The sequence below is a fragment of the Lepisosteus platostomus genome, chromosome 5, assembly GCF_059453375.1.
Source record: "Lepisosteus platostomus isolate fLepPlt1 chromosome 5, fLepPlt1.hap1, whole genome shotgun sequence".
In the NCBI taxonomy this organism is placed as follows: Eukaryota; Metazoa; Chordata; class Actinopteri; order Semionotiformes; family Lepisosteidae; genus Lepisosteus; species Lepisosteus platostomus.
Window position 1 is genome coordinate 6,974,447 of NC_142615.1, and position 22,398 is coordinate 6,996,844.

At 42.2% G+C, this 22,398-nt stretch overlaps 3 non-coding genes across 3 annotated transcripts; 1 reads left to right on the top strand and 2 right to left on the bottom strand.

Annotated features, from left to right (window-relative positions):
• Positions 1-671: 671 nt before the first annotated feature.
• On the top strand, positions 672-745 carry trnat-agu (transfer RNA threonine (anticodon AGU)). The gene has a single exon. It is a non-coding gene; the product is annotated as a tRNA-Thr (tRNA).
• A 1,012-nt stretch (positions 746-1,757) lies between these two features.
• Positions 1,758-1,839, bottom strand: trnal-aag (transfer RNA leucine (anticodon AAG)). Its single transcript has one exon. It is a non-coding gene; the product is annotated as a tRNA-Leu (tRNA).
• Positions 1,840-4,603: 2,764 nt separating this feature from the next.
• On the bottom strand, positions 4,604-4,685 carry trnal-aag (transfer RNA leucine (anticodon AAG)). Its single transcript has one exon. It is a non-coding gene; the product is annotated as a tRNA-Leu (tRNA).
• Between the last annotated feature and the right edge of the window lie 17,713 nt (positions 4,686-22,398).

The window sequence follows — 22,398 nt, forward strand, 5'->3', positions numbered from 1 at the left end:
GCTCCTCTGTAAAGCAGATTGTTCGGATCGGTTATGTGGGACGGCACTTCGATACTAAGATCGTTTGCAGCACACGCATGGTTTCCCCCATCACGCAAAAAACATAGACGAAGGAAGCTCTATTGTCTTGGGCTGCTGACTCCCGGATTTAAAGCGCTCTGGGTGCCAGCTAAGTCTCTAACAAGCACACTATAAAGACAGGAATTACACTTTACGCACGTCACGCATGGAATGGCGAGGCAACTTGATCCAATATTATCTAGTCTCACCTCATATGGTGCCGATTCCTGGTTTTCATTTAAGAAAGAGCACTGCAAACACCGTAAACAGTGCAAAACGTGTGATGAAAGAAGTCTTTTCCCCCCTTTGTCTAAAGCAGAACACAGCGGAGTCATGCTGAGGGTTGTGAGATCAAGATTTCAGTGGAGCACTGTCGTCTACGTCTTCAGCTACATGAGTTGGACATCCTCTTGTACACGGAAAGCAGATTGAGATCCTCTGACATGAAAAGTGCCAGATAAAAGCCATTTCTCATCCTTTCTCTTAGTGGTGGAGCTATCGCATGTAAATGAGGAAACTTGCAAGGCGAGCAGGCTCGGTGCACACCGAATGCAGATGTCTCAGAGCAGTTGAGACGTGTCCATGTGGCTGTCAAAGGACAGCACTTTGCCGGCGCCGTGGCTTAGTTGGCTAAAGCGCCTGTCTAGTAAACAGGAGATCCTGGGTCCGATTCCCAGCGGTGCCTTTCTTCCTGTCTTACTGTACAGAATTTATCCTTACGGGCAAATCCCATGCCTTTTAATTCAGGTGAATGCAAGTGTTCGTTTCCTTTCTGGAACAACTTGTTTTGAAAGAAATCTATACAGCTTGAGAAAGATGAAACACAAATCTTGCTTATCAGTGAAGAAGAGGTGCTCCCAGCAGGCCAGCTAATACCAGCAAGTTTTTTTTCACCCTGACCCAGAGAATGGAGAAAAGCGAGGCGCCTGTGGCTCTGCAGTGTAATCAGTTCGGGAGTTCGGCGGTTAGCTGAAAGAGTGGTAAATGGAGCTCGCCCCAGCCCGTCCTTATTCTTTTAAAGAGGATAAAAAATTAACTTCGCCGCCACTACTACCAGCTTTAAAAGACTGCCATGGGCACGGAAAAAAACACACCACAGATGACTTTTCTGGAACCGAAGCAGAGATTCCTTTACGAACCAACTGATAAAGCTCAGCCAGTGAATACTGTTAACAGAATGTGAAAGCACGATCAACTTTGTAACTGCAACCACAGGAAAAACAGCAAGAAGCAGGCTCCATTCCCCATTTAAATCTGTCGTGGGAGGCATGCTTTTTGGCACGCATGAAGTAAATCCCACGATCGCTTTTGAACTTGGACAAAGTACTTCCAAAGGAGCGCTATGCGCAAAGATTTAACAAGCTCAACCCCCACCGATGATTTGGTGTGAAGAAGCAGAACATTCAAGTTTCACAGACAGAAGCAGCATGCCAGCACAGCCAACATTAAAACGGAGGGCACACTACGATTTGCATTGACACAAAAGTGATCTGGGCAGACGTCGTTCCCTGCATAACGCAAAAAGTGGCAAAGCGCTTTTGGGTTGAGAGGACGCAAGAAGGTTTTTGTTTTGTGCCTTGATGTCAAGCTGAGAAAGTATCTTTAAACACTTTGCTTAATTTCTCGAGAGACTGCCAAAAAGCAGTTCCCTCCCTTTCGTCTGAAGCCAGCTGAAAGGAGGTCTTGACAGAAGCACCTGGCAGCAGTGGGATTCGAACCCACGCACCCAAAGAGACTGGAGCCTTAATCCAGCGCCTTAGACCGCTGGGCCACGCTACCCGCTGTGTGTTGTTTCTTTGTCTCATTACTTGCCCGGAGGAAGCCGGGTGGGTTTTGCTCTTGTCGCCCGACTTAGTGGCGTTATGACCGTGGAACCGACTGCACCTGCTTTTTCTGAGATGCTCCCCCTCTCATGGCGAGATCTCGACTTCTTTAACACCTCTGGATAAAGATCTTCTGTGGAGCAGGTTTCAGACCTCTGCGTACAGCACCCTTGATGTCATTTTATTTTTACAGCAGCCGCATCCGGAAAGTTGTGTCTTTTACGTTTTATTTGAACAGCAAAACTACATACAATACAAACAAGAGCACATATAACGTATCAAGAAAATCGTCAGGGGCACATGCTATAATACAATTACACTTTATGAAAAACGATTACACAAGGTAAATAAAGATAAGGTCCGCACAGCTTGTTCTTACATTTCAAAAGAGTCCGTAAATACCCCTTGACGTCTATTTTGAACTGTTCAAACGTAGGACTCTTCCCAGACCATTTCACTTTATACCACATTCCTAAACGAGGATGCTTCTCCTGTTTTAGAACTTTTTTGGGCGGTATGGCTTATACAGCACACCCACAGTATTCCAATGGTGGACTGCAGATCTGTGCTATAGTTCAGTCGAATTCAAAGGATCCAGCAATCGTACTGGATTTGACTGGGATTCTGAAATGTCTCTTGCAAAAGTATTCGGGTTTGCTTGAACCTTTGATACAAAAAGTGATCTGATCTGAAACTACCCAGCTTACAATCTCTGAGGTAGTTGTCACTAAACTCGGACATGATGTGGCACACATGTGCCGTGTGCCTTTACTTTTGTAAAAAACTGGTATCGGGAAAAGTTTCTTAATATTTCTTTTGATTAGCATGCAAGAAAATGTGATCATTACCTATGGAATTTCCCGCCAGCTCGGAGCTTGAATTCACAACCTTGAGACTCAGTGTTCAAGAGTCACAGAAGAGGTCAGCCTGGTCTTCAGTTTGCCAACGATAAGCTCCGGCAGTGCTCCTCTGTAAAGCAGATTGTTCGGATCGGTTATGTGGGAGGGCACTTCGATACTAAGATCGTTTGCAGCACACGCATGGTTTCCCCCTTCACGCAAAAAACATAGACGAAGGAAGCTCTTTTGTCTTGGGCTGCTGACTCCCGGATTTAAAGCGCTCTGGGTGCCAGCTTAGTCTCTAACAAGCACACTATAAAGACAGGAATTACACTTTGCGCACGTCACGCATGGAATGGCGAGGCTACTTGATCCAATATTATCTAGTCTCACCTCATATGGTGCCGATTCCTGGTTTTCATTTAAGAAAGAGCACTGCAAACACCGTAAACAGTGCAAAACGTGTGATGAAAGAAGTCTTTTCCCCCCTTTGTCTAAAGCAGAACACAGCGGAGTCATGCCGAGGGTTGTGAGATCAAGATTTCAGTGGAGCACTGTCGTCTACGTCTTTAGCTACATGAGTTGGACATCCTCTTGTACACGGAAAGCAGATTGAGATCCTCTGACATGAAAAGTGCCAGATAAAAGCCATTTCTCATCCTTTCTCTTAGTGGTGGAGCTATCGCATGTAAATGAGGAAACTTGCAAGGCGAGCAGGCTCGGTGCACACCGAATGCAGATGTCTCAGAGCAGTTGAGACGTGTCCATGTGGCTGTCAAAGGACAGCACTTTGCCGGCGCCGTGGCTTAGTTGGCTAAAGCGCCTGTCTAATAAACAGGAGATCCTGGGTCCGATTCCCAGCGGTGCCTTTCTTCCTGTCTTACTGTACAGAATTTATCCTTACGGGCAAATCCCATGCCTTTTAATTCAGGTGAATGCAAGTGTTCGTTTCCTTTCTGGAACAACTTGTTTTGAAAGAAATCTATACAGCTTGAGAAAGATGAAACACAAGTCTTGCTTATCAGTGAAGAAGAGGTGCTCCCAGCAGGCCAGCTAATACCAGCAAGTTTTTTTTCACCCTGACCCAGAGAATGGAGAAAAGCGAGGCGCCTGTGGCTCTGCAGTGTAATCAGTTCGGGAGTTCGGCGGTTAGCTGAAAGAGTGGTAAATGGAGCTCGCCCCAGCCCGTCCTTATTCTTTTAAAGAGGATAAAAAATTAACTTCGCCGCCACTACTACCAGCTTTAAAAGACTGCCATGGGCACGGAAAAAAACACACCACAGATGACTTTTCTGGAACCGAAGCAGAGATTCCTTTACGAACCAACTGATAAAGCTCAGCCAGTGAATACTGTTAACAGAATGTGAAAGCACGATCAACTTTGTAACTGCAACCACAGGAAAAACAGCAAGAAGCAGGCTCCATTCCCCATTTAAATCTGTCGTGCGAGGCATGCTTTTTGGCACGCATGAAGTAAATCCCACGATCGCTTTTGAACTTGGACAAAGTACTTCCAAAGGAGCGCTATGCGCAAAGATTTAACAAGCTCAACCCCCGCCGATGATTTGGTGTGAAGAAGCAGAACATTCAAGTTTCACAGACAGAAGCAGCACGCCAGCACAGCCAACATTAAAACGGAGGGCACACTACGATTTGCATTGACACAAAAGTGATCTGGGCAGACGTCGTTCCCTGCATAACGCAAAAAGTGGCAAAGCGCTTTTGGGTTGAGAGGACGCAAGAAGGTTTTTGTTTTGTGCCTTGATGTCAAGCTGAGAAAGTATCTTTAAACACTTTGCTTAGTTTCTCGAGAGACTGCCAAAAAGCAGTTCCCTCCCTTTCGTCTGAAGCCAGCTGAAAGGGGGTCTCGACAGAAGCACCTGGCAGTGGTGGGATTCGAACCCACGCCCCCGAAGAGACTGGAGCCTTAATCCAGCGCCTTAGACCGCTCGGCCACGCTACCCGCTGTGTGTTGTTTCTTTGTCTCATTACTTGCCCGGAGGAAGCCGGGTGGGTTTTGCTCTTGTCGCCCGACTTAGTGGCGTTATGACCGTGGAACCGACTGCACCTGCTTTTTCTGAGATGCTTCCCCTCTCATGGCGAGATCTCGACTTCTTTAACACCTCTGGATAAAGATCTTCTGTGGAGCAGGTTTCAGACCTCTGCGTACAGCACCCTTGATGTCATTTTATTTTTACAGCAGCCGCATCCGGAAAGTTGTGTCTTTTACGTTTTATTTGAACAACAAAACTACATACAATACAAACAAAAGCACATATAACGTATCAAGAAAATCGTCAGGGGCACATGCTATAATACAATTACACTTTATGAAAAACGATTACACAAAGGTATTCGGGTTTGCTTGAACCTTTAAAAAAAAGTGATCTGAACTACCCAGCTTACAATCTCTGAGGTAGTTGTCACTAAACTCGGACGTGATGTGCCACACATGTACCGTGTGCCTTTACTTTTGTAAAAAACTGGTATCGGGAAAATTAAAGTCGAAACCCAAAACAGTAACATATTTAAGAGTAAATGCCTCCTAATAGCTAGCAAGCGCTCCTAGTTAGTAAAGTTGTTTGTGTTCCTGCCTGTCATGCGGGAAACCGGGGTTTGATTACCGACGGGGAGACAGCTAGTTTTTTTATGATCAGATGCCAGTCTTTAATGCTGTGTGTGAGAGTTTATGTAACTTTCCTTTTCTCACATTTTCTGACGACTATTCCGAAGGAGCGCCCTGTCAACTCCTAATACTTTTCAAAAATCTGCCTGCATGTTTGATTAGTTTTGTTTTACTTAGAAAAAGTTCAATATCGATCATAACTAAAGAAAATTATGATCAGAAACAAAAACAAAATGTTGAAGATGCAACTCGATCTTGAATCAGAGATGGGTGACATGGGCTTCTGTTCTGATATTGTTGTACGAGAAACAGGAGGAATCTCTTCTCTCCTATGGAGCATGAGCTGAATCAGGAATGAGACATGTCATATATCAACGCATGACCTACATCGTAAAACTAAAACTAAAATAAAAACTAACATTAAGTTATCAGAGACATCCATTTATATACAAACAAGAGACAGACAAAGCAATAATTCTACATTAACTTGTCCTGCACTGATCAGACTAATTGAAATGGTCTGATTCAGAGCCTGTGCAGCTTGTGCTAATACAACAACGCCAGTATTGAACCCTCAGCACCATACTGACTACTGAGCACAAGTTCAGCTGCTCTCCAGCTTTGTTACGCATGTTTTTTTATTGCAAATGGAGCTGATCTCCAGACAGTACAGTGTTAGTCAGCAGCCTCTACTAGTAATACATCGCCCCTGTCCAAAATCTCTAGGTAAAAAAAAACACATTTTATACATTTGTCTGTTTAAAGATATAATCTCTTTAAAAAAGACAAAGGGTTTGTGTGTCAATTGTTTCGAATTAATTTTTAACGCAAAGAAAAGTAGTTTTCTTCCAAGAAATCACACATTTGTCTCAACCTCCATACTATACTTCTCTCTTGTAGTATTAAAACATTTTGATTTAAACTGAACAATATATTAAATGTTTCATCTATACACTTACGATTAACATAGGCAGCCTTGAATGGATTGCGGAAATCAAATATACAGATGGATTCAGAGTGTGCTTTCCAACTTTTGTGTAACATTTTCCTTTGATAGGGCGGAGTTGTTTTTAAAATCTGGATTAAATAAAAAGGAGTGACGTCAGTGTAAAACAGCTTTCCTTCATGGGGAACAACAGTTGTGTTCCATATTTCTAATTATTTTGGTTTCAAGATAGCAATTAAGTATGAAACATAAAAGCCAGCTGGATAAATCTGTTACACGTCATTTACAATGGTCTTTCAACTAATAGCCCGTGCAGGGATCAAACCCCAACTGTTGTTGTGAGTTGCATAAGGCTCTGCAACATGCAGATGAGAAACTAACCTCCGCTTCTTCATTATATACACAGTGAGCTATATTTGCGAGCCTACTGCCCCCTGCGGGCTCTGTATTTGATTGCAGTACAAGACCGGCCGTGGAGGTAAAGTGAGACGGGTGTGTACATTAAAAGGCTCATAGCGTCCCTGGGAAGGCTCAAACCACCACCCTTTTTGTTAACAACCGAGCCACAAAGACTCATGTTCAGCTTAACACTCCTCGATCTCAGTGAAAGTGATACACTGGAGTGAAAGTGAAAGTGATACATTTCTGGAGAATCATTTGTCAGTTTCCCTACGGGACTAATAAAGTATTATCTATCTCTCTTAAAGGAAAATCGCCAACAGTGGCCGATATCTATTGGAGTTTTTTTCATTCTATACTGCAATTTCTGAAGGGTACAGGCTTGGGGAATTGGACCTTATGGTGAAGGCTGCGGGCTCAGCAGCAGCAGAACCTGATCAGTATCGGTTGACTCCGATATACTTTGACAACTTAACTTCTGGATTTAGAGACATTTACCTTTGTGTCGGTATACTAAGATGTTTTGGTATCGAGGAAGGAGGGACAAAGCAAATTGGCAGAATGTGTGCTACTTTGTTGACTACAAGTCCTCACATGCCAGAGGGTCAATATTAAAAAAAAACGTAACAGTATAATCTCTTGTACTTCAAAATTTAATAGTGTCTGTTACATTGTGTCTCACACCTCAGTCTCAGAATTGTGAGACGAGTTTGTAATCAGGAGGGAGGGCAATAGCAATTCAGCAGAAATTGCATTCACCTTTTCCTAATGCATTCTCACATGCCATTTTCTCACATGCCATGCTCAGAGGGTCATATTTTTAAAATGGTATCATAAAATGTCCTGAAGTTCAGGATTTTGACAGTCTGTTATATTGTGTCTCACACCTTGATGTCAGAAATATGAGATGATTTTAAAATCAGGAGGGAGGGCCCTAGAAATATAGCAAACATTGCATTTACCATTTGACAATGTATTCTCTCGTGCCATGCTCAGAGGGTCGTATTTAAAAAAACGGTACAGTACAATGTCCTGAAGTTCAGGATTTTGATAGTCTTTTCCATTGTCTATCACACATCTGTGTCAGAATTTTTAGACATTTTTATAACCAGGAGGTAGGTTCGATCACCCTCTGCTCATCCTCAGTTAACCATATAGTCTCATATGCCATGTTCTAAATGTCCCATTTAAAACGGCTATATTAAAATTTCTTGTAAAATGCAAGAGTTTGAGACTTTTTATGATCAGAAGGCAAGGTCGTGGAAAATATGCAGGAAGTGCCAGTGAATTTACGTTTTGCCTTTGTCTTATTTACTCGTGGTATAACATGCCAGTTTGTTTTATTGTGAGTTGTGTTTCTGAAATGTGTTTCATACAAAAATGCAATTTGGACAGTCTCTACTTACATATTCCCCTTTACTGAGGAAATGTACAATAATACATCCGGATAAGTATTTTTAAAAATGACTGTAGAGAGCCATCTACAGGCGAAAGACGACATAACATCACAGCAGTAGCATTTAAGATGGAACGAAAAACACAAAGCAGCAGCTGGCGAATAAGAAGCCAACTTCAGCCTCGTTAATGCAATAGCATTAGGTGAGGTGGAAAAATATTTCTTGCTCTGAATCTGAACATTCTTATAGGAGGTGTTCTAGGACCTCTTGCCTCAGAAAAAAAACTGCCAGTACATCACTTATTTCTACTCCATCAATAGCAGCAGTGTTATCAGTACTGAGCCCTAAATGTAGGTCCTATCATCATATAAAAAGTCGAAAGTATCGACTGCATTCAACTGATAAAATGTATCTTCTATGAGAGTTATATCTTTATCCAAAATACATCGGAAACAAATTTGCACGTTTTTTGGGGGGGATCCTGAAGACTGAGACTCAAAACTTTTTTTTCCTTCTTTCCAGGAGGAAGGATTATTCAGATGCAAACATTGTCCCAAAATCGATGTACTTTTCAATGATATTCAAATCCTCCATCTGAATGTCGATATTGAAATATGATATCGTACAAATTGTGGTTTTCTTTTTAAAGCAAATTTTATGCTTTAAATTAAATAAATTGTATTTATTATGAATGTGCCGGAATTTTTTCAGTACTTTAGAGGGTTCTGCCATTTTAGATGTTATGCTGTTCCTGTCTGATTTATCAAATGTGTCATTTAAATCTCCAGTCATTTCTATATCAGCCTGAAGGCCTTGAAGTAAAGATTGCAATTCATCCAAAAATGCAATTCATCCAAAAAAAGTTTCCCACTGATGATACATACAAGGAAATGAATGTACATTTTCCCCCCAAATCAACAAATTTAAAATCAAATACCTCCCTCATCTGCAGGTGGAGAGAATAATGTCAGAATAAATACAGGTTTAAAAGTCAGAAGCATTGATAGTGCTATTTTAAAATGACACTAAAATGCTCACAATATATTAAAAAGCTCTGTAAAATAATAAAAAAAAATAAAACAAGGTAAAAAGAAATAATACACAGTTATAAAGCTCAGGAATTATCAATGGGAAGTTACAATGGGTTGATATGATTTAAAAAATAAAATGTTTGAAAAAATCCACTTACAATATGCTAAAAATGGCAAGAATGCTTAAAACAGGTGTGTAAAATTTTAAAAAAATAAATAAAACAAGTTAAAAATAAATACTAAATGGGTTTAAAATTCAGGAATGTGATTGGTCAGATGGTTACAATGAGTGTTGCTGGTGTTTCGTGTGATTTACCGAAATGAAAAAAATATTCAATTTAAAAACGGCAAGAGCTCATATGAAAAAAAAGATCTTAAGTATCTTTGTTGTAACAGCTGCGCCAGAACTAGTGTATTCATATACATCAGAAAAGTAGCTGAACTTGACTGGTTTATATTCAGTTATATGCATTGGGGACGAAAAGGAGACTTACATGGATTTTATTACGTTTGAGGAATCAGAAAATTAATTTTTACATGTTTATGCCTACGAGCAGAAATAACTTCCTGCTTTCAGCACTTTTATTGTTTCTGCTTGTAACCTCGAACAGAGAAACCCAGTACTGACTCATAGAAACGCCCCGGAGTTTCTGTGTTTCTGGGATTTAAGAGGGATGTACTGTATGAAGACAGTAAAGGGAGTTTTTTTTTCCCGCTGTAGAGTATGAAGGCGGTTTGATGAGTCTGGAGGGAGGAGACACACATTCCGCACGGGGAGCGCAGAACAACGAGTTTCACCTGCAGCTCGCCGAGTCCTGTCCTATATAACCGCTGAGCCTGGGACACACTGAGTCTCTAACCAGTGTTCGAGATGTAAACCCAGAAGTCGAGAGTGGAGTTTTTGTATAAGTGGGAATAAGGTTTTGGTGGGTTTGGTTAAGGGAATAGGGTTTTGGTGGGTTTGGTGCACAGATGAGGTTTCGGTTTAGGTTTAGTTTGCTTTTGACACATTTGTAACGGCCATGGCGGCCTGTAGAGTCGGCATGTGCTGTTACTTTTGCGCACATTTGGTGTATAAGGGTGGTGAGGTTTCGGCTCACTCGGGTGATATTTCATGGTTGGCCTTTTCAAGGAAGGTGTTACAGAAAGTCAAATGATGTCAAATGCTTAATCACTTTGCTGAAGGGAATTGGTTTTGACATTAGTTTCAATCGGTGAAGTTACTGGAAGAATTTTGGATGAAAATAGAGGAGGAAAAAAAGATGTGGGCCTGATTAGAATGTTTGAATGGCAGAAGCTGATGGATCTTTCTAATGTGGTGTGAGCCTGGTCAGTACCTGGATGGGAGACCTCCTGGGAAAAACCAAGGTTGCTGCTGGAAGAGGTGTTAGTGGGGCCAGCAGGGGGTGCTCACCCTGTGGTCTGTGTGGGTCCTAATGCCCCAGTATAGTGACGGGGAAACTATACTGTAAACAGGCGCCGTCCTTCGGATGAGACTTAAAACCGAGGTCCTGACTCGCTGTGGTCATTAAAAATCCCAGGGCGTTTCACGAAAAGAGTAGGGGTGTAACCCAGGTGTCCTGGCCAAATTTCCCATTAGCCTTTACCAATCATGGCCTCCTAATAATCCCCCTCTATGAATTGGCTACATTACTCTGCTCTCCTCCCCACTGAAAGCTGATGTGTGGGGAGCGTTCTGGCGCAGTATGGCTGCCATCACATCATCCAGGTGGATGCTGCACACTGGTGGTGGTGGAGGGGAGTCCCCATTACCTGTAAAGCGCTTTGAGTGGAGTGTCCAGAAAAGCGCTATATAAGTGTAAGCAATTATTATTAATTAATAGGACTGTGATTGTTCGCATGTTTAATGAGATGGTGATGAAGGAAGATGTTGTGACATGGTTGTCTAAGTATTGTTTAGTGAAAGGTGAGCTTCAGAAAGTCTTGGATGATAATGGAATCTGGAACTGTGCATGGAGAGTACCTGTTTCATTGCATGAAGACAAAAAATGGTTATGGTGGATTTAAACACATTCCTTCTTTGATTGGATTAGGTGAAAATAGAGGCCTTGTGTTCTACCAAGGGCAGCCAAAACCGTGCAGGAGATGTGGGGAGCTGGGTCACTTTGTGGATGCCTGTACAAAGGTGGTGTGTGTTAAGTGCAAGGAAATTGGACATGCATATACTGAATGTACAAGCGTGAGGAAATGTAATCTCTGTGAGTGTGAAGGTCATGTGTTTAAAGACTGTCCAAATTCCTTTACAAATAAAACAAAACTGGGAAGACCAATGCAAAAACGGGAAGAGTTTGAAGACATATCTGTCATTTAGGGCTGGAGCAGTGGTTATGGATCAGGAACTGGATGTGGTTGATGTTGAAGAAAGTGGTGAAAAAGAGAGCGAGGGTTCAGAATGGAGTGAAGGGGATGAGGGGGAGGTAAAAGAGAATGATGATGTTGCAAAAAGTGAGGTGGAATCTGAATTGATTGGTAGCATCTCTTCCAATAGCCTGCCACCTGTGGAGACTGAAAGTGCTCAAATGAAATGTACAGAACAGAGGGTGCAGTCTAAAAGAGACATTGGATTTAGAAAATGATTTAACTCCAAGCAGTAGAGTGAGGGAAGATCATTTTCCGAGTCCTCAGGTAGGTTCTCCCATGGGTTTAGATGTCTCCAATATATGTGATCTTACTGACCAAGCTTTAGAACCAGAGACTCAAGGAGGGCAGGTGGAGAAATATCCTATGGAGACAATTAAAGCAAAAGGGGGGGGGGGGCTGTATAGTAGGTGTCACCTACTGAATGATTGTAGCCAGAGCTTTTAGTCTCCCCTGGTCCTACTTTAAGTATGGCTCTTAATATTGTGTCAATAAATGTGAGAAGCATTCGCTCCAAGTTAAGGGCAAGGACTATACTATCATTTGTGAGGAAGGTAAATGCTGATATTGTGTTGTTACAGGAGTGTGGGTTACCCTTTAAAAACTGCTATAAGGATATGGAAGAACTGTGGACATTGGGCCCATCAATCTGGAGTGGGTCCAAAGAAAATAAATCTGATGGTATAGCTGTTCTAATTTAAAATAAGATGGTAGAGGTACGTCAGCACCCTGTAATGAAACCAGGGAGAGCACTGGTGGTGTATCTGGGTTTCATGAATGTCTAATTTAAACTCTTAAATATATATTGTCTGAGTTGCTCACATGACAGATATGTCCTAATTCAGGAACTGAGTATATTGATTGGGATGGGAACCAGTGGTTTTAGCTGGGGATTTTAATTCTCTTTTAGAAAGAGAAGGCAGAATGAGGGGCGAGAGGCGGGTCCAATTTGATAAATCATCAATATTATTGCAAACATTATGTAAAGATTTTAAACTGAAAGATGGCTTCAAACTTCATAGTCAGGGGAGGGCAGGTTTCACATGGCACTAGTCTAATGGGACCCAAGCCTCACGCATTTTGTTTTGATACGTGATTTTACTTGCAAGACCACAGGCCTAACCCCTGTTTTTTTTTTCTCTGACCATTGTCTGCTGTCATGTACAATTTCTATTCCAACAGCTGTTACTGTGGGGAAGGGTGTGTGGAAGCTCAATATTTTGCTTCTGGAAGGTGAGGAAGTGACGCACAGGTTCAGGGAAAGATATAAGGAATGGCGGTCTTTGTATGACCTGTTTGGCACAAGAGCACAGCGGCCGACCCTGGGCTCTGACCCCCAGCTTCTCTCCCTGTCTGTGTGTCTCATGGAGTTAGAAAGACTACAAGCTGTGCAAACTTCCAAATCTTTAACATCATTTCAAGGGTGTATGATAGATCATTCACAAGATCAAATGGCTGTTTATTATTGTAAGAACTGTAGTTCACTACTGTTCTTTTTACTCTTTTGCTTGCATTATACAGCCGTTAAGTGCATTTAGAACCTAAGAGATATCCAACTGATTAACCTGTCTGATGAATGTTAAATGGGTTGTGACATTTGGCAAAGTTTTTTGCAACATTATTTGTTTCATGAATACCATTCATCTCTATAACAACTTTCCTGTACCCTGAACATATGTTTTAAATTGCTTGATCCCATTTGGTGCAACCTTTCCCTTGTACTCGTAATGTGTTGTTTGCATTAGGAGTGTGTTAAATAAGCAGAAAAGAAGCCCGTTTCTTCTACTGCTTCTGATCTTATACAGTGGTCAGAATCTCTCATCCAAAAGCTGATGAGTGGGAGGGGGGGAAATTAGTGCGTAAAAAAACATTAAAGAGCATAAGGGTTTTCATCACATGGACTTGTTTGACTGTTTAGGATTAATGTTTTGGTGCCAGATCAATTAAAGGACAACAACCAGAAACACTGGTTCTCAGACTGAACGCATTCTCCTTCAATAATCTTTTTTACCAACAGGTGAGTGGAGTTGCCATGGGCACCAGAATGGGACCCAGCTATGCCAATATCTTTGTTGGCTGGGTAGAAGAACGCTTCTTCGCTTCCTACACTGGCTATGTCCCTGACCTCTACAAGCGATATATTGATGACTGCGTCAGTGCCGCCACATGCTCCAACAATCAGCTTAAGTGCTTCCTGCACCATTTCACCAACTTCCACCTGTCCCTCAAATATATAGTTAACATATCTTCCACTACTCTTCCATTTCTGGACATCAACTTCTCCATCAACTACCCCAGACTCTCCACTTCTGTTCATTACAAACCCACGGATTCACACAGCTATCTCTTGTTTTCAGTTCCTTCGGCTACAACAAATATGCAGCAACGACATCGACTTCCAGAATCAAACCCTCAAAATCTACTCCTTTTTCATCAACAGAGGATACCCCAGCAGTGTTATTGACAGGGCCTTTGCCCGAGCCAAAAACACCCCTCGGACCATCAACCCAATCAGGAACTCCCACCATAACAACTGCATTCCTTTGGTGCTTTCCTAACACACTTCCTATCCCCAGGACTGTTAACGACAACTTTTCCATCCTACAGGATGATCCCTCCATTGGGGCCCTCTTTTCTGACCGCCCCATCATCTCATATCGCCAATCACCTAATCTGTGCAACCTTCGTGTTCACAGCTCCCTTGACCGCTCTCAGCAACCATCCACACCAGGTACTTTCCCCTGCAACAGAGCTCGCTGTATCGCCTGCAAGAACACATCCAACACCACACTCATTCAAGGCCCCTCAGGACAATTCTGGATCACCCAGATGGCATCTTGTACCTCCAGCAACCTTATTTACTGTATCTCTTGCAGTAAATGCCCAGTTTCTCTCTATATTGGAGAAACAGGAAGGAGACTTGGAGACCGCTTCAGAGAACATGTCAGGGCTGTGAAGATTGAAGATCTCTCCAAAAACCATTGTTTCTCATTTCACCTCTGATGGCCATGACCACTCTAATCTCTCCGTCTGTGTTCTCAAAGATGGTTTTCTGAACTCATACATTAGAAAGACTACCGAAACCAAACTTATCCTGCAGCTAGGATCACACCTTCCCCCTTCTCTAAACAACAGACTACTATTCTACTAAATTTTCTCCATTCATTGGAAGTTGTATTTCACACCTCTCAACACCTATTCTGACTTCACACCTCTTGATTGCCCTCTCTTTCTGTCCCCTGCTCCCATCTCTCACTCCTCCTCCCTCCCAGCCTTTGTTCTCCCACTACATTACCTTTGCCTACTGCCTTCTCTCTCTCACACCTGAAGAAGGCTCCACAGCCGAAACATTGTTTTCTCTCTTCTTTTTTTTTCAGCATGGAATAAACCTATTACTTGTTCCTCAGCAACTATTTTTAAAAATAAATTAGCATTTTTTTTTAATTCCTTTAAAGAATTGGCACATTTGGCAGAGCGGTGGCTCTGTGGCTAAGGATCTGCACCTGTGGCTGGAAGGTTGCTGGTTTACATCCCACAGTCGGCAGAGGAATCCTACTGTCACGGACGTCCAAAGGGACTCACCGTGCGGAGCAGGAGAGCGGAAAAAGACCCATATGCGTAGTGGCAAGACGGGAAAAAGGCCCGGGCTCATTAGTGCAAAGAGTTCAGGAATGCCGTATAGAAACCTATGCCCTCAGGGAGCGGACGTGGGGCGCCCTGGTGCTAGGCGGGTCTCAGGACATCCGAACGTCAATGCTGAGTGAGGACAGAGTGCAAGACCCGGAAATATATAGCCCAAGGGAAAGAGAAAGACCGGAAGGACAGCAGACCGGAAACTAGGGACGGGACAGGGCTGACACCTACTCCATTGGGCTCCTGAACAAGGCCCTTAACCCCAACTGCTCCAGGGGTGCCGAATAAATGGCTGACCCTGTGCTCTGACCCCCAGCTTCTCTCCCTGTATGTGTGTCTCAAGGAGAGCAAGCTGGGGTATGCAAAATAGGAATTCCTAATGCAAGAAATTGTATATGGTCAATACAGTGATCATATCTTATTGGCACATGGTAATCTCCAAGGAACAAGTAATAGGTTTATTCCATGCTGAAAAGAGAAGAAGAAAACACAATGTTTTGACCATGGAGCTTTCTTCAGTTATGATTTGATTTTTTACAATCATACCCACACAAACTTTGCAATTTTTAAAAATCTTGCAAACACAACCCAGATATGTTGACTTTAAAAAAAAACAAAAACAATTTGGGGGGTATTTTTTTTTAAGAAACACATACTTCTTTTCTAGTTTTTTATGTGGCTGTGACTGTCAGAAATCCTCAGTGAAAAGGTATGCAGATCCTGTGCTGATGTAAGTAGTTATTGAGACAGGCGAACAATCCAGATAGTCAGGCGAGGTCCAAGGTCGAGAGGCAAAAGAGAGTCCATAACCAGTAAGCGAGATTCAGAGTAAACGCGAGGTAGAGCTCTCAAAGAGAAGACTCAATACCGAGTAGCGGGAAGCGGGTTTGAATGGTTAAAACAGTGCTGCTTGCCGCACAGTAGAGCATGTGCTGGTGGATTAACACATGTTGATCTCCACCAGTTGGCTGGTGGTCGTGACATTGACAGAATGCTGTTTTGTGATTGATGCTATATCAAAATATAGGGTCCCTCAAAAATTAAACACAGAAATAAAAACATTGAATGGATTTGTACATCTGTTGCACTCCTACACTATTAACATCCATTGGGAGTTGAATTTCAATTATGTTTCCACTTCATTCAGATGTGTTCCCTATTTTTCAGATTGTTGGCAATGCCACATGTTAAAGGAGGACAGAGAAGTAGGAGGCCAGACCTGTGGATGGTGGAGTAGGGAATGAGATCAAAGAATTTCTGAAGTTTTTTAAGCTAGAAAAAAAAATTAAGTGGCATGACAATATGTGGTCAACACTGTCAAACAGAGTCCTTGGAGAGGATTGCTCCAGCAACAAGAAATGGTTATCAGTGATTTGGCATGAAGATAGAAAAAAAGTAAGAATCCAAGTGCTTAGGGCACAGAAGGAGGTGAGTATTGGTAAGGATTCAAAACCAGATGACAGTATAAAATCTATAGTCCATATTTCAAGTCAAAGTGAGAGACATAGTTTGGAAGGCAACACAGAGCTCAGAAGTTCATCAGGAGATACAGAAGATGCATGGGCTGCACACGGCAGCACAGACAGTGGTGACATGTTTGAAGGAGAAAAAATCTGTGTAGAATCAGAAAAAAATCCTGAAGAGCACAGTGAATATTCCCAGGGGGCAAGCTCGTCTGGGACGTCACCTCAGGATAAAAGGGGATTAAGAAAGATTATGTCTGTGCCTAAAACTTTCCAAGTATGTCTGAAGGCTGAACAATGGAGAATAATACCACCTTTAAAAGGTACATCTAAACTAAGATGATCATGGACCCATATCTTATATAGAGAGTTCAGGAAGATAAATCATTGCTGCCCAATAGCCTTCAAATACCAATACATCAGGAAAGAGAACAGCAGAAAAAAAACTTTCTTATAATTAAAGCAGTCTGTACTTTCAGTTCCTACCTTCAGTACCTTCAGTTCAGTACTTTCAGTTCCTGTAATGTAAAATACACAATGACAACAAGACAAACCAATGGGCAATGATGACATCACAATTGATGTTGTACTAGTAGGGCAAATACAACACAGTGAAAGGGAAACACAATTTCGACAGGCACGTCAGCCTTATCATTGAAAGATTGCCCGTGCCCTCACAAAAGGAATCAGCAATGTGTACTACAGGCAGCTGAGCAGAACTCCGCTTGCTGAAATTGCAGCAGCCAATTTATCTAGGGCTCACAAGCAAGTATTAAACTTGCTTGGCAAGTTCGGCATTTAATTTATTCTGCGGAAACATCGTATCGGAATGAACTGCCCGAGATAAAAGAGTAATTGCGGCTTCAGATCGTTTTTACAGAGCATTGCGTTGTTCTGTTCATGCTGACTACACGCTTTAGATTTGTCATTTACTGCAAGCGTTGCTTTTCCAGGTTTTTCTGAAATTCCTCGCATTTGAGCCAGCACTAAAATATTTCATTCCCGTCGCTGAATACATCGTGGAAACGGTATTTGCAACGGAATGCTGTCACACATGAAACCTCTTTGTTATTCGGTTCTGAAGTTTGAAAATAAAACGGGGGTCACTTCATAGGCTTGAAAGAAGTCCAAGCAGCATAAAAACCCGCGAATTCTCACAAATTGCATTGTGCTGCACCTTTCTTCTGCTGCTGTTATAAATAAGCCTTAAACATTTGAATGCATACCTTACTGCTGCTAATCACATTCACGTGTTTACGAAGCTTTTTTCTGTCCGTTATGTTTTTGCTAAGCAGTTTCTCCGTTTCCCTCGTACTGTGATTGTCAGTGAGCACAACAAGACTGAAACAGTGTAAAGGCAGGTAAAAAAGACAGGGTAAAACGCCTGACTGTCGGGAGTGGGATTTGAACCCGTGCCTCTATTTGGAGAGCGAAACACAAAGCTTAAAAGACACGAAGCTGTGAATTTGCTGTTTTATACCGCTCGACTATCCTGAAAAAATGTATGTTGATTGCACCAGTCGCATCCGATTTTCCGTAACTTTAGGACGATAGATACGACTGGACTAACACAATTTGTGGCGTTTAGCATGACATGGAAAACGGTACCGGAGCATTCTGGTCCGGACTACCAGACTCAGAAACAGTTTTATCCCTGCACTATCAAACTATTAAACTCCCAGCCTCTCTCACTCTCTCTTCACCTCTCACCTATGATCTGAACCTCACAGTGCCTTCTTTCTTACCAAAAACCCAAACACACATTGAAAATCTACCTCTCCCATACATGTCAAAAGCTCACTCCCCATCATTTCTATCCCTTTATTTCATTCTTTTGATGCATGTTTTTGCACATAACCTGTTACCTTTTTGTTGTTTTGCACACTACCTGTTGTTGTTTTTTGCACATCGGCTGTTGTCTCTGTCTTTCTTTTATTATACAATTGTATTGTTGTTGTGTTTTTTTCTTTTTACTACTTATGTCCGAGAGCTAGCTAAATAGCATTTCGTTATACCATATACCTGCGTATGAGTATAATGACAATAAACTTGAACTTGAACTTGACATAGTCTTGCAGGCAGTATATTATTTTATCGTTTACTCGTTTAAAAAAACACGGTCTTCTCGTATGTTAGTCAGAATTTTTGTGCTTTCGAACGTTACTTTCACCCGAGTTTTCTTTTTAAGACTTTGAAACTAAAGGAAAGCTGTGACAAACGAAACAGGCACGGTGGGGGGGTTGAAACAACAATCTTCGATTTACGAGACCGACGCAAACAAGGGGATAATGTTGTTCAAATTATTGTTTTCTGAATCTGGTTTACATCGCCTGGAGGCAGCAACAACAATAAAAGGGATACTTAACAAGGAGATACGCTGTAGCAGTGCGACTCCAACAGATGCTCCTGAAGAGGGTGGAGGTTTAAGCCAGCTCCTTAGAGCGCTCGGCCGCGTTACTCATGACAGCGGCTCTTCAGCTCTTGTTGTTTGACCTAATGGTTTTATAAGGCGTGGAAACGACCGCAACTTCGTTTTCTGAGATGCTTTCTCTCACGTGGTGAAATCTCGACCTCTTTGGCATCTCTGGCTATAGTTCTTCTGTAGAGCACCTCTGCTTATAGTGCCCTTGAAGTCATTTTATTTTTACAGGAAGACGCATTCCCTAACGATCTCCCCTGTTTTAGAAATGCTTCATAAGGCGTGTTTGATTCAACGGACAAACAGTACACCAATTGTACAATGCAGATTTATGCGGCATTCGTACTGGATTTGAGTGGGATTCTGAAATACTTCTTGCAAAGGTATTCAGACTTTCTTGAACCTATAATAAAAAGACAGACCTGAAACTCCCTAGCTTCCAATCTCTGATGTTGCTGTCCTTAAACTCGGACGTGATGTTCTGCAGACGTGTGCATAATGTCCTGTTTTCTTAAAGTGTAGACATCTTGCTGTTCACGCTCCGCATTCATCAGCTTTGTGCATTGTTAGTCCGCACCTGTAACATGTAATGTCAGCCGTCCCCTGTTCTTCTATATCTCTTGCATGACTGCGTCCTGCTGTTGGGCTTTTGTTTGTAAAGTTTGAGCGAGCGCCCCGTTCAGTGTCACTTTGTCACCGTGGTCAGAAAGCATTCTTGATTCTGCTCGAGCTGCTTCATGAATTCTAGCGACTGTAAGAGCTCTTTCTAAAGTCAGCCCTTCCTCCTGCAGCAATTTATAGTCTCTTATGTGCACATTTTCCACAAGTTGATCTCTTAACATGTCAGTTTCCAATACTCCAAAGTCACAAGATTTAGCTTGTTCTCTTAGTGCAGTCACAAAAGCATCAACAGATTCGTCCTGAGACTGTGTTCCCTTCCTAAATGTATGCCGTTCCAAAACCACATTTCTCCGCGGTGTAAATTAAGCGTCTAAGGCAGCTACAGTCTGTTCATACTGTATGTACCTTTTTCTCCAGGGAGGTTGGCGAAAATCCGCTGCACGGAAGCCCTGATACAGTGCAGTAATGTAGCACGTCTCACGGTATCCTGAGCTTCTGTAGATCCACTGGCTATTTAAAAAAAATCTGTACGACTCCATCCATATCTTGTATTCCGTATACAAATCCGGAGCTCCGAGGTTCAGTGGAAGCGGTGGAAAAAGCTGAGCATAAGCAAAGCTTCTCGGCGCGGCTGCCATATCTTCCATGGCGCAAGCTAAACGAACAGTCCGAATATTCAAAAGTTCGTTTCTACCAGCAAAATCTGCAGTGTTCTGCTCGCTTTGAATCCGTCAAGCACTCATCTCTCGTCGCCATAAATGTTGTGTATCTTAATAAAGAGACGTTTTTATATTATTTTAACTATTTTGTTAACTACACAGATCACGCCCTTACACCATATATTCCTGCCTTCTACTCTCTCGTTCTGTTGTCTCGCGATGTCTACCCACTATACGACATTTAGCATGACTTCTTGTGGCAGTTGAGCTCAAAGCTGTAGATGATCTCCATATTTTACCGCAGTAACCAGTCCCAAACGTAGTACACAGTACACACGTTTTAAGTGAAGTCAGATTGTTAAAAAATTAAACCAGCGCCCTGTCACAGAAACGTACCCAAGTCTCCCGCGCAACAAGCGGGGGTACTCAGCACTATACTAACGAGGAGCGCTTGTCTGCAGCTGAGCGTCAGCTCTGTTTACTGTCAGCAGTCATTGCCTCATTTCAAAAGACTTTTTCACCTGTTCTCAACTTTTAAAGACGGTCATAAACGCTCAAGAAGTAATTCATGTCAATTGGAAGTCTGTTTCTGTTGTCTCAGCTCTTGATAAAGAAAAGCCGTGCGTGGGAGACTCCCTCTCTGAAGAAGTTTGCCGTCACTCTCCGAGGGAGAAGAGCCATCAATCACCGAGGCAACCACTGAGACAGTTAACATTAAACACGTGAAATGCGAGATGTTGTGATTTTTTTCCCGCTTAAGGCTTCTATCGTTTCTACTCTAACAAGAAAGACCTCTTTATTAGAAGTGAGATTTTAACAAACGTCTCCAGGGTTAACTGCGACCTGAACGCAACGCCTTAGACCACCAGCCATCTTGCCTGTGGTACTTAGAGCAGCGCTCAATAAAAATGATCAGAACCCAAAAGCGCTTCTTATGCGGATCAGTATATTCCGATTCCACTGGTTCTGCAGAAGAAATAAGAAAAGCCGAACTCAAACCACTGTGGTGCCATTACGGGTACTCTGCGGCTGCTTTAAGATCTACTCACACCGTGTTGCCATTAAGGCTACCTAGTTAAAAAAAACTTATCGTCATCTTTTTGAACGTGATTATTAGACACCCGTTAAATCTCCACCGAGATTTCTTGAGAGATCTTCAGCGAGCGAGTATTAAAAAACTACGTCGCTTCCAACCTCTGCTCTCACTGTAAACTCGGACGTGATGTTCTACAGATGTGCAGTGTGCCTTTCCTCTTGTCGTATTCGAGAGTACTCACTGTGTGAGCTCCTCACTGCGTGTTCTGTACTCTACTGTGATTTAATTTAGATGATTACGTGGAGTAGAGTGACAAGATCTACTTGAACATTTTCGGTTTGTGAAATGAAACACTAAATACACTACTGTAAATACAAGTAATGGACATTTAAAATAACCACAGTACAGGTAGAAGAGTGAAAGATAAAAGACTATTTAGAATGACATTCACAATAGACTTAAGAACAGGGACTTGAACCCTGGGCCCTCAGATTAAAAGTCTGATGCTCTACCGACTGAGCTATCCGGGCTCTGAAATTTCGACACTGTCGGGATCCTCGGAAGTCACCTGTCTCTTGTGCCAAAGAGCAGTCATACCGGACCCATCTGGAATGACCACTGACAGACTTTATCCAGAAGCGACAACCCTCCCAGTAGAATGAGTGAGAAATACAGCATGACATGGGTAGTTAAGGGGCTCCCACAATCCATCTTTCCTCACATTACTGATTTTTTTCAATAGCATTTTGACCTTTTTTCACATTCAGATTTTTTTCACATTTAATACAATCTTTTAATCAACAACATTAAAAAGAAAACAAATGGAATATTTTTTGGAACAATAATTAAAAAAAAACTTTCAATGCCTTTGTTGTATACGTGTGCACACCCTTTATAAAGGGAGTTGCAACAGTGCTGAAATTTAAAGAGCATTTCTGTAGAGAAAACAGCCTTGATGTTAAGCTTAGGGAGCCTGTCTTTTTGAAATTCTATTTCTTAACACCTTGCACAGTCTCCCGACAGACTAACAAATATTTGTTGGAGAAATTGGCTCACACACCGGAAGA